This window comes from Callionymus lyra, unplaced genomic scaffold, assembly GCF_982586985.1.
Source record: "Callionymus lyra unplaced genomic scaffold, fCalLyr1.hap1.1 HAP1_SCAFFOLD_95, whole genome shotgun sequence".
Taxonomy (NCBI): domain Eukaryota; kingdom Metazoa; phylum Chordata; class Actinopteri; order Syngnathiformes; family Callionymidae; genus Callionymus; species Callionymus lyra.
In genome coordinates this window covers 77,501-87,500 of record NW_028258588.1, presented here as the reverse complement: position 1 = coordinate 87,500, position 10,000 = coordinate 77,501, and the positions used below count along the sequence as shown (strand labels likewise).

General features: G+C 59.1%; 1 non-coding gene across 1 annotated transcript; it reads left to right on the top strand.

Annotated features, from left to right (window-relative positions):
- The first annotated feature begins 2,957 nt into the window (after positions 1 to 2,957).
- On the top strand, positions 2,958 to 3,076 carry LOC148058316 (5S ribosomal RNA). Its single transcript, XR_015709962.1, has one exon. It is a non-coding gene; the product is annotated as a 5S ribosomal RNA (ribosomal RNA).
- Positions 3,077 to 10,000: the final 6,924 nt, after the last annotated feature.

Below are 10,000 nucleotides of genomic sequence, written 5' to 3'. Positions count from 1 at the left end.
GGAACCAGGGGCCTGGGGAACATTTTCAACACTTTGGGGCATTTTTAAACACTTTGCTCTTTTTTTCCCCTCTCCCAACCAGGGGGCCTGGGGAGCCTCCTCCTGCGGGGATGGGGAACCAGGGGCCTGGGGAACATTTTCAACACTTTGGGGCATTTTTAAACACTTTGCTCTTTTTTTCCCCTCTCCCAACCAGGGGGCCTGGGGAGCCTCCTCCTGCGGGGATGGGGAACCAGGGGCCTGGGGAACATTTTCAACACTTTGGGGCATTTTTAAACACTTTGCTCTTTTTCCCCCTCTCCCAACCAGGGGGCCTGGGGAGCCTCCTCCTGCGGGGATGGGGAACCAGGGGCCTGGGGAACATTTTCAACACTTTGGGGCATTTTTAAACACTTTGCTCTTTTTTCCCCTCTCCCAACCAGGGGGCCTGGGGAGCCTCCTCCTGCGGGGATGGGGAACCAGGGGCCTGGGGAACATTTTCAACACTTTGGGGCATTTTTAAACACTTTGCTCTTTTTTCCCCCTCTCCCAACCAGGGGGCCTGGGGAGCCTCCTCCTGCGGGGATGGGGAACCAGGGGCCTGGGGAACATTTTCAACACTTTGGGGCATTTTTAAACACTTTGCTCTTTTTTTCCCCTCTCCCAACCAGGGGGCCTGGGGAGCCTCCTCCTGCGGGGATGGGGAACCAGGGGCCTGGGGAACATTTTCAACACTTTGGGGCATTTTTAAACACTTTGCTCTTTATCCCCCTCTCCCAACCAGGGGGCCTGGGGAGCCTCCTCCTGCGGGGATGGGGAACCAGGGGCCTGGGGAACATTTTCAACACTTTGGGGCATTTTTAAACACTTTGCTCTTTTTTTCCCCTCTCCCAACCAGGGGGCCTGGGGAGCCTCCTCCTGCGGGGATGGGGAACCAGGGGCCTGGGGAACATTTTCAACACTTTGGGGCATTTTTAAACACTTTGCTCTTTTTCCCCCTCTCCCAACCAGGGGGCCTGGGGAGCCTCCTCCTGCGGGGATGGGGAACCAGGGGCCTGGGGAACATTTTCAACACTTTGGGGCATTTTTAAACACTTTGCTCTTTTTCCCCCTCTCCCAACCAGGGGGCCTGGGGAGCCTCCTCCTGCGGGGATGGGGAACCAGGGGCCTGGGGAACATTTTCAACACTTTGGGGCATTTTTAAACACTTTGCTCTTTTTCCCCCTCTCCCAACCAGGGGCCTGGGGAGCCTCCTCCTGCGGGCATGGAGAACCAGGGGGCCTGGGGAGCCTCCTCCTGCGGGGATGGGGAACCAGGGGCCTGGGGGGCCTCCTCCTGCGGGGATGGAGAACCAGGGGGCCTGGGGAGCCTCCTCCTGCGGGCATAGAGAACCAGGGGGCCTGGGGAGCCTCCTCCTGCGGGCATGGGGAACCAGGGGGCCTGGGGAGCCTCCTCCTGCGGTGATGGGGAACCATTGGGCCTGGGGAGCCTCCTCCTGCACCAGGGGGCCTGGGGAGCCTCCTCCTGCGGGGATGGGGAACCAGGGGGCCTGGGGAGCCTCCTCCTGCGGGGATGGAGAACCAGGGGGCCTGGGGAGCCTCCTCCTGCGGTCATGGAGAACCAGGGGGCCTGGGGAGCCTCCTCCTGCGGGCATGGAGAACCAGGGGCCTGGGGAGCCTCCTCATGCGGGGATGGAGAACCAGGGGGCCTGGGGAGCCTCCTCCTGCGGGCATGGAGAACCAGGGGGCCTGGGGAGCCTCCTCCTGCGGGGATGGGGAACCAGGGGCCTGGGGGGCCTCCTCCTGCGGGGATGGAGAACCAGGGGGCCTGGGGAGCCTCCTCCTGCGGGGATGGAGAACCAGGGGGCCTGGGGAGCCTCCTCCTGCGGGGATGGAGAACCAGGGGGCCTGGGGAGCCTCCTCCTGCGGGGATGGAGAACCAGGGGGCCTGGGGAGCCTCCTCCTGCGGGGATGGAGAACCAGGGGGCCTGGGGAGCCTCCTCCTGCGGGCATGGAGAACCAGGGGGCCTGGGGAGCCTCCTCCTGCGGGGATGGAGAACCAGGGCGCCTGGGGAGCCTCCTCCTGCGGGGATGGGGAACCAGGGGGCCTGGGGAGCCTCCTCCTGCACCAGGGGGCCTGGGGAGCCTCCTCCTGCGGGGATGGGGAACCAGGGGGCCTGGGGAGCCTCCTCCTGCGGTGATGGGGAACCATGGGGCCTGGGGAGCCTCCTCCTGCGGGGATGGGGAACCAGGGGGCCTGGGGAGCCTCCTCCTGCGGGCATGGAGAACCAGGGGGCCTGGGGAGCCTCCTCCTGCGGGGATGGGGAACCAGGGGGCCTGGGGAGCCTCCTCCTGCACCAGGGGGCCTGGGGAGCCTCCTCCTGCGGGGATGGGGAACCAGGGGGCCTGGGGAGCCTCCTCCTGCGGTGATGGGGAACCATGGGGCCTGGGGAGCCTCCTCCTGCGGGGATGGGGAACCAGGGGGCCTGGGGAGCCTCCTCCTGCGGTGATGGGGAACCATGGGGCCTGGGGAGCCTCCTCCTGCGGGGATGGAGAAGCAGGGGGCCTGGGGAGCCTCCTCCTGCGGGCATAGAGAACCAGGGGGCCTGGGGAGCCTCCTCCTGCGGGCATGGGGAACCAGGGGGCCTGGGGAGCCTCCTCCTGCGGTGATGGGGAACCATTGGGCCTGGGGAGCCTCCTCCTGCACCAGGGGGCCTGGGGAGCCTCCTCCTGCGGGGATGGGGAACCAGGGGGCCTGGGGAGCCTCCTCCTGCGGGGATGGGGAACCAGGGGCCTGGGGAGCCTCCTCCTGCACCAGGGGGCCTGGGGAGCCTCCTCCTGCACCAGGGGGCCTGGGGAGCCTCCTCCTGCGGGGATGGGGAACCAGGGGGCCTGGGGAGCCTCCTCCTGCGGGGATGGGGAACCAGGGGCCTGGGGAACATTTTCAACACTTTGGGGCATTTCACAAGCGCTTCCCTCGCTTACGGCCACACCACCCTGAATGAGCCCGATCTCGTCTGATCTCGGAAGCCAAGCAGGGTCGGGCCCAGTTAGTACTTGGATGGGAGACCGCCTGGGAATACTGGGTGCTGTAAGCATTTTTTTTTGCCATTATTTGTGGGTAGAAAAGTGAGAAAAGTGACCTAAAATAGAACCGGGACTAGGCGGCAGTTCCCCCCACCAGGCGGCGGCATTTGGGGCATTATTTGTGGGTAAGAAAGTGAGAAAAGTGACCTAAAATAGAACCGGGACTAGGCGGCAGTTCCCCCCACCAGGCGGCGGCATTTGGGGCATTATTTGTGGGTCAGAAAGTGAGAAAAGTGACCTAAAATAGAACCGGGACTAGGCGGCAGTTCCCCCCACCAGGCGGCGGCATTTGAGGCATTATTTGTGGGTCAGAAAGTGAGAAAAGTGACCTAAAATAGAACCGGGACTAGGCGGCAGTTCCCCCCACCAGGCGGCGGCATTTGGGGCATTATTTGTGGGTCAGAAAGTGAGAAAAGTGACCTAAAATAGAACCGGGACTAGGCGGCAGTTCCCCCCACCAGGCGGCGGCATTTGGGGCATTATTTGTGGGTCAGAAAGTGAGAAAAGTGACCTAAAATAGAACCGGGACTAGGCGGCAGTTCCCCCCACCAGGCGGCGGCATTTGAGGCATTATTTGTGGGTCAGAAAGTGAGAAAAGTGACCTAAAATAGAACCGGGACTAGGCGGCAGTTCCCCCCACCAGGCGGCGGCATTTGGGGCATTATTTGTGGGTCAGAAAGTGAGAAAAGTGACCTAAAATAGAACCGGGACTAGGCGGCAGTTCCCCCCACCAGGCGGCGGCATTTGGGGCATTATTTGTGGGTCAGAAAGTGAGAAAAGGGACCTAAAATAGAACCGGGACTAGGCGGCAGTTCCCCCCACCAGGCGGCGGCATTTGGGGCATTATTTGTGGGTCAGAAAGTGAGAAAAGTGACCTAAAATAGAACCGGGACTAGGCGGCAGTTCCCCCCACCAGGCGGCGGCATTTGGGGCATTATTTGTGGGTCAGAAAGTGAGAAAAGTGACCTAAAATAGAACCGGGACTAGGCGGCAGTTCCCCCCACCAGGCGGCGGCATTTGGGGCATTATTTGTGGGTCAGAAAGTGAGAAAAGTGACCTAAAATAGAACCGGGACTAGGCGGCAGTTCCCCCCACCAGGCGGCGGCATTTGGGGCATTATTTGTGGGTCAGAAAGTGAGAAAAGTGACCTAAAATAGAACCGGGACTAGGCGGCAGTTCCCCCCACCAGGCGGCGGCATTTGGGGCATTATTTGTGGGTCAGAAAGTGAGAAAAGTGACCTAAAATAGAACCGGTGCAGGCGGCATGTTCCCCCACCAGATGGCGGCATTTGGGGACCCGTAGTGTGGGCAGAAAACTCACCAAAGTGACTTAAAATAGAACCGGTGCAGGCGGCATGTTCCCCCACCAGATGGCGGCATTTGGGGACCCGTAGTGTGGGTAGAAAACTCACCAAAGTGACTTAAAATAGAACCGGTGCAGGCGGCATGTTCCCCCACCAGATGGCGGCATTTGGGGACCCGTAGTGTGGGTAGAAAACTCACCAAAGTGACTTAAAATAGAACCGGTGCAGGCGGCATGTTCCCCCACCAGATGGCGGCATTTGGGGACCCGTAGTGTGGGCAGAAAACTCACCAAAGTGACTTAAAATAGAACCGGTGCAGGCGGCATGTTCCCCCACCAGATGGCGGCATTTGGGGAGCCGTAGTGTGGGCAGAAAACTCACCAAAGTGACTTAAAATAGAACCGGTGCAGGCGGCATGTTCCCCCACCAGATGGCGGCATTTGGGGACCCGTAGTGTGGGCAGAAAACTCACCAAAGTGACTTAAAATAGAACCGGTGCAGGCGGCATGTTCCCCCACCAGATGGCGGCATTTGGGGAGCCGTAGTGTGGGCAGAAAACTCACCAAAGTGACTTAAAATAGAACCGGTGCAGGCGGCATGTTCCCCCACCAGATGGCGGCATTTGGGGACCCGTAGTGTGGGCAGAAAACTCACCAAAGTGACTTAAAATAGAACCGGTGCAGGCGGCATGTTCCCCCACCAGATGGCGGCATTTGGGGACATGCAGTGTGGGTAGAAAACTCACCAAAGTGTCCTAAAATAGAACCGGGACCAGGGGGCCTCTTCCCCCACCAGGTGGCGGGCTTGGGGGGCTTGGTTTCCGGGTAGAAAACTCACCAAAGTGTCCTAAAATAGAACCGGGACCAGGGGGCATGCTCCCCCACCAGGCGGCGGGCTTGGGGGGCTTGGTTTGCGGGTAGAAAACTCACCAAAGTGACCTAAAATAGAACCGGGCTAGGCGGCATGTTCCCCCACCAGGCGGCGGGCTTGGGGGGCTTGGTTTGCGGGTAGAAAACTCACCAAAGTGTCCTAAAATAGAACCGGGACCAGGGGGCATGTTCCCCCACCAGGCGGCGGGCTTGGGGGGCTTGGTTTGCGGGTAGAAAACTCACCAAAGTGTCCTAAAATAGAACCGGGACCAGGGGGCATGTTCCCCCACCAGGCGGCGGGCTTGGGGGGCTTGGTTTGCGGGTAGAAAACTCACCAAAGTGTCCTAAAATAGAACCGGGACCAGGGGGCCTCTTCCCCCACCAGGCGGCGGGCTTGGGGGGCTTGGTTTGCGGGTAGAAAACTCACCAAAGTATCGGCAAAATAGAACCAGGGAAGGGGGGGATGTCGGTCACAAGGTGCCCGAGTCAGAGAACCAGGAAAACGGACATAAATCCAGAAAACCTCGGTGTCTGACTGCTCCTCAAAAAGTGGTCTTTTTGATGTCACGAGCGCAACCACCTAGAGGTTAATGGGGAGGGATGGTGTGAGCGCAAACGGATTTTTCCTAAGTGTGACTGCTCCTCAAAAAGTGGTCTTTTTGATGTCACGAGCGCAACCACCTAGAGGTTAATGGGGAGGGATGGTGTGAGCGCAAACGGATTTTTCCTAAGTGTGACTGCTCCTCAAAAAGTGGTCTTTTTGATGTCACGAGCGCAACCACCTAGAGGTTAATAGGGAGCGAGTACAACAGGGGAGGGAGTGAATGGGCTCGGACTGTGGCCGAGCCTGGTGCCTCAAAATCGGACAAGGTTGGACTGGAAGCCCGCTGAGAACTCTGGTTCTTTTGCCAGACGAAACGAATTTTTTCCGAGTGTGACTGCTCTGCAAAAAGTGGTCTTTTTGATGTCACGAGCGCAACCACCTAGAGGTTAATGGGGAGGGAGTGGAAAAAACGACAAAGTGTTGAGCTCCGGACCGGGATGGCGGGCGACTCGAGCGGTCATGCCCGACTTTGAGACACTTTGTCGCGGTCATGCGAGCGACCTCCACTGCTCCCCGGAGGTGCCCCGGACCGGGTTGGCGGGTGACTCGAGCGGTCGTGCCCGACTTTGAGACACTTTGTCGCGGTCATGCGGGCGTCCTCCGCCGGTCCCCGGAGGTGCCCCGGACCGGGTTGGCGGGTGACTCGAGCGGTCATGCCCGACTTTGAGACACTTTGTCGCGGTCATGCGGGCGTCCTCCGCCGGTCCCTGGAGGTGCCCCGGACCGGGTTGGCGGGTGACTCGAACGGTCATGCCCGACTTTGAGACACTTTGTCGCGGTCATGCGGGCGTCCTCCGCCGGTCCCTGGAGGTGCCCCGGACCGGGTTGGCGGGTGACTCGAGCGGTCGTGCCCGACTTTGAGACACTTTGTCGCGGTCATGCGGGCATCCTCCGCCGGTCCCTGGAGGTGCCCCGGACCGGGTTGGCGGGTGACTCGAGCGGTCGTGCCCGACTTTGAGACACTTTGTCGCGGTCATGCGAGCGACCTCCGCCGGTCCCCGGAGGTGCCCCGGACCGGGTTGGCGGGTGACTCGAACGGTCGTGCCCGACTTTGAGACACTTTGTCGCGGTCATGCGGGCGTCCTCCGCCGGTCCCTGGAGGTGCCCCGGACCGGGTTGGCGGGTGACTCGAGCGGTCGTGCCCGACTTTGAGACACTTTGTCGCGGGCATGCGGGCGTCCTCCGCCGGTCCCTGGAGGTGCCCCGGACCGGGTTGGCGGGTGACTCGAGCGGTCATGCCCGACTTTGAGACACTTTGTCGCGGTCATGCGGGCGTCCTCCGCCGGTCCCTGGAGGTGCCCCGGACCGGGTTGGCGGGTGACTCGAGCGGTCGTGCCCGACTTTGAGACACTTTGTCGCGGTCATGCGGGCGTCCTCCGCCGGTCCCTGGAGGTGCCCCGGACCGGGTTGGCGGGTGACTCGAGCGGTCGTGCCCGACTTTGAGACACTTTGTCGCGGTCATGCGGGCGTCCTCCGCCGGTCCCTGGAGGTGCCCCGGACCGGGTTGGCGGGTGACTCGAGCGGTCGTGCCCGACTTTGAGACACTTTGTCGCGGTCATGCGGGCGTCCTCCGCCGGTCCCTGGAGGTGCCCCGGACCGGGTTGGCGGGTGACTCAAGCGGTCATGCCCGACTTTGAGACACTTTGCCGCGGTCATGCGGGCGACCTCCGCCGGTCCCTGGAGGTGCCCCGGACCGGGTTGGCGGGTGACTCGAGCGGTCGTGCCCGACTTTGAGACACTTTGCCGCGGTCATGCGGGCGACCTCCGCCGGTCCCTGGATGGCGGGCTCCAGTGAGGTCGGCGGGGGAAGGCTCGGGCTGAGGCCGACTTCGGTGCCTCAAAGTCGGACAAGGTTGGATTGGAAGTCCGCTGTGTTGAGGACCAGTGGCATTCGGCGGTGGAACGCTCAGAACTTGGCCGACATCGGTGCCTCAACGTCGGACAAGGTTGGAGTGGATGACCGCTGATAACTCTGGTTCTTTTGCCAGACGAAAGAAATTTTTCCCGAGTGTGACTGCTCTGAAAAAAGTGGTCTTTTTGATGTCACGAGCGCAACCACCTAGAGGTTAATAGGGAGGCACCATAACAGGAGAGGGAGTGAAAAGGCTCGGAGGGTGGCCGAGCCTGGTGCCTCAAAATCGGACAAGGTTGGAGTGGATGACCGCTGAAAACTCTGGTTCTTTTGCCAGACGAAAGAAATTTTTCCCGAGTGTGACTGCTCTGAAAAAAGTGGTCTTTTTGATGTCACGAGCGCAACCACCTAGAGGTTAATAGGGAGGCACCATAACAGGAGAGGGAGTGAAAAGGCTCGGAGGGTGGCCGAGCCTGGTGCCTCAAAATCGGACAAGGTTGGAGTGGATGACCGCTGAAAACTCTGGTTCTTTTGCCAGACGAAAGAAATTTTTTCCGAGTGTGACTGCTCTGCAAAAAGTGGTCTTTTTGATGTCACGAGCGCAACCACCTAGAGGTTAATAGGGAGGCACCATAACAGGAGAGGGAGTGAAAAGGCTCGGACGGTGGCCGAGCCTGGTGCCTCAAAATCGGACAAGGTTGGAGTGGATGACCGCTGAAAACTCTGGTTCTTTTGCCAGACGAAAGAAATTTTTTCCGAGTGTGACTGCTCTGCAAAAAGTGGTCTTTTTGATGTCACGAGCGCAACCACCTAGAGGTTAATAGGGAGGCACCATAACAGGAGAGGGAGTGAAAAGGCTCGGAGGGTGGCCGAGCCTGGTGCCTCAAAATCGGACAAGGTTGGAGTGGATGACCGCTGAAAACTCTGGTTCTTTTGCCTGACGAAAGAAATTTTTTTCCGAGTGTGACTGCTCTGCAAAAAGTGGTCTTTTTGATGTCACGAGCGCAACCACCTAGAGGTTAATAGGGAGGCACCATAACAGGAGAGGGAGTGAAAAGGCTCGGAGGGTGGCCGAGCCTGGTGCCTCAAAGTCGGACAAGGTTGGAGTGGATGACCGCTGAAAACTCTGGTTCTTTTGCCAGACGAAAGAAATTTTTTCCGAGTGTGACTGCTCTGCAAAAAGTGGTCTTTTTGATGTCACGAGCGCAACCACCTAGAGGTTAATAGGGAGGCACCATAACAGGAGAGGGAGTGAAAAGGCTCGGAGGGTGGCCGAGCCTGGTGCCTCAAAATCGGACAAGGTTGGAGTGGATGACCGCTGAACACTCTGGTTCTTTTGCCAGACGAAAGAAATTTTTTCCGAGTGTGACTGCTCTGCAAAAAGTGGTCTTTTTGATGTCACGAGCGCAACCACCTAGAGGTTAATAGGGAGGCACCATAACAGGAGAGGGAGTGAAAAGGCTCGGAGGGTGGCCGAGCCTGGTGCCTCAAAATCGGACAAGGTTGGAGTGGATGGCCGCTGAAAACTCTGGTTCTTTTGCCTGACGAAAGAAATTTTTTCCGAGTGTGACTGCTCTGCAAAAAGTGGTCTTTTTGATGTCACGAGCGCAACCACCTAGAGGTTAATAGGGAGGCACCATAACAGGAGAGGGAAGGAAAAGGCTCGGAGGGTGGCCGAGCCTGGTGCCTCAAAATCGGACAAGGTTGGAGTGGATGACCGCTGAAAACTCTGGTTCTTTTGCCTGACGAAAGAAATTTTTTCCGAGTGTGACTGCTCTGCAAAAAGTGGTCTTTTTGATGTCACGAGCGCAACCACCTAGAGGTTAATAGGGAGGCACCATAACAGGAGAGGGAGTGAAAAGGCTCGGAGGGTGGCCGAGCCTGGTGCCTCAAAGTCGGACAAGGTTGGAGTGGATGGCCGCGGAGAACTCTGGTTCTTTTGCCTGACGAAAGAAATTTTTTCCGAGTGTGACTGCTCCTCAAAAAGTGGTCTTTTTGATGTCACGAGCGCAACCACCTAGAGGTTAATAGGGAGGCACCATAACAGGAGAGGGAGTGAAAAGGCTCGGAGGGTGGCCGAGCCTGGTGCCTCAAAGTCGGACAAGGTTGGAGTGGATGGCCGCGGAGAACTCTGGTTCTTTTGCCTGACGAAATAAATTTTTTCCGAGTGTGACTGCTCTGCAAAAAGTGGTCTTTTTGATGTCACGAGCGCAACCACCTAGAGGTTAATAGGGAGGCACCATAACAGGAGAGGGAAGGAAAAGGCTCGGAGGGTGGCCGAGCCTGGTGCCTCAAAGTCGGACAAG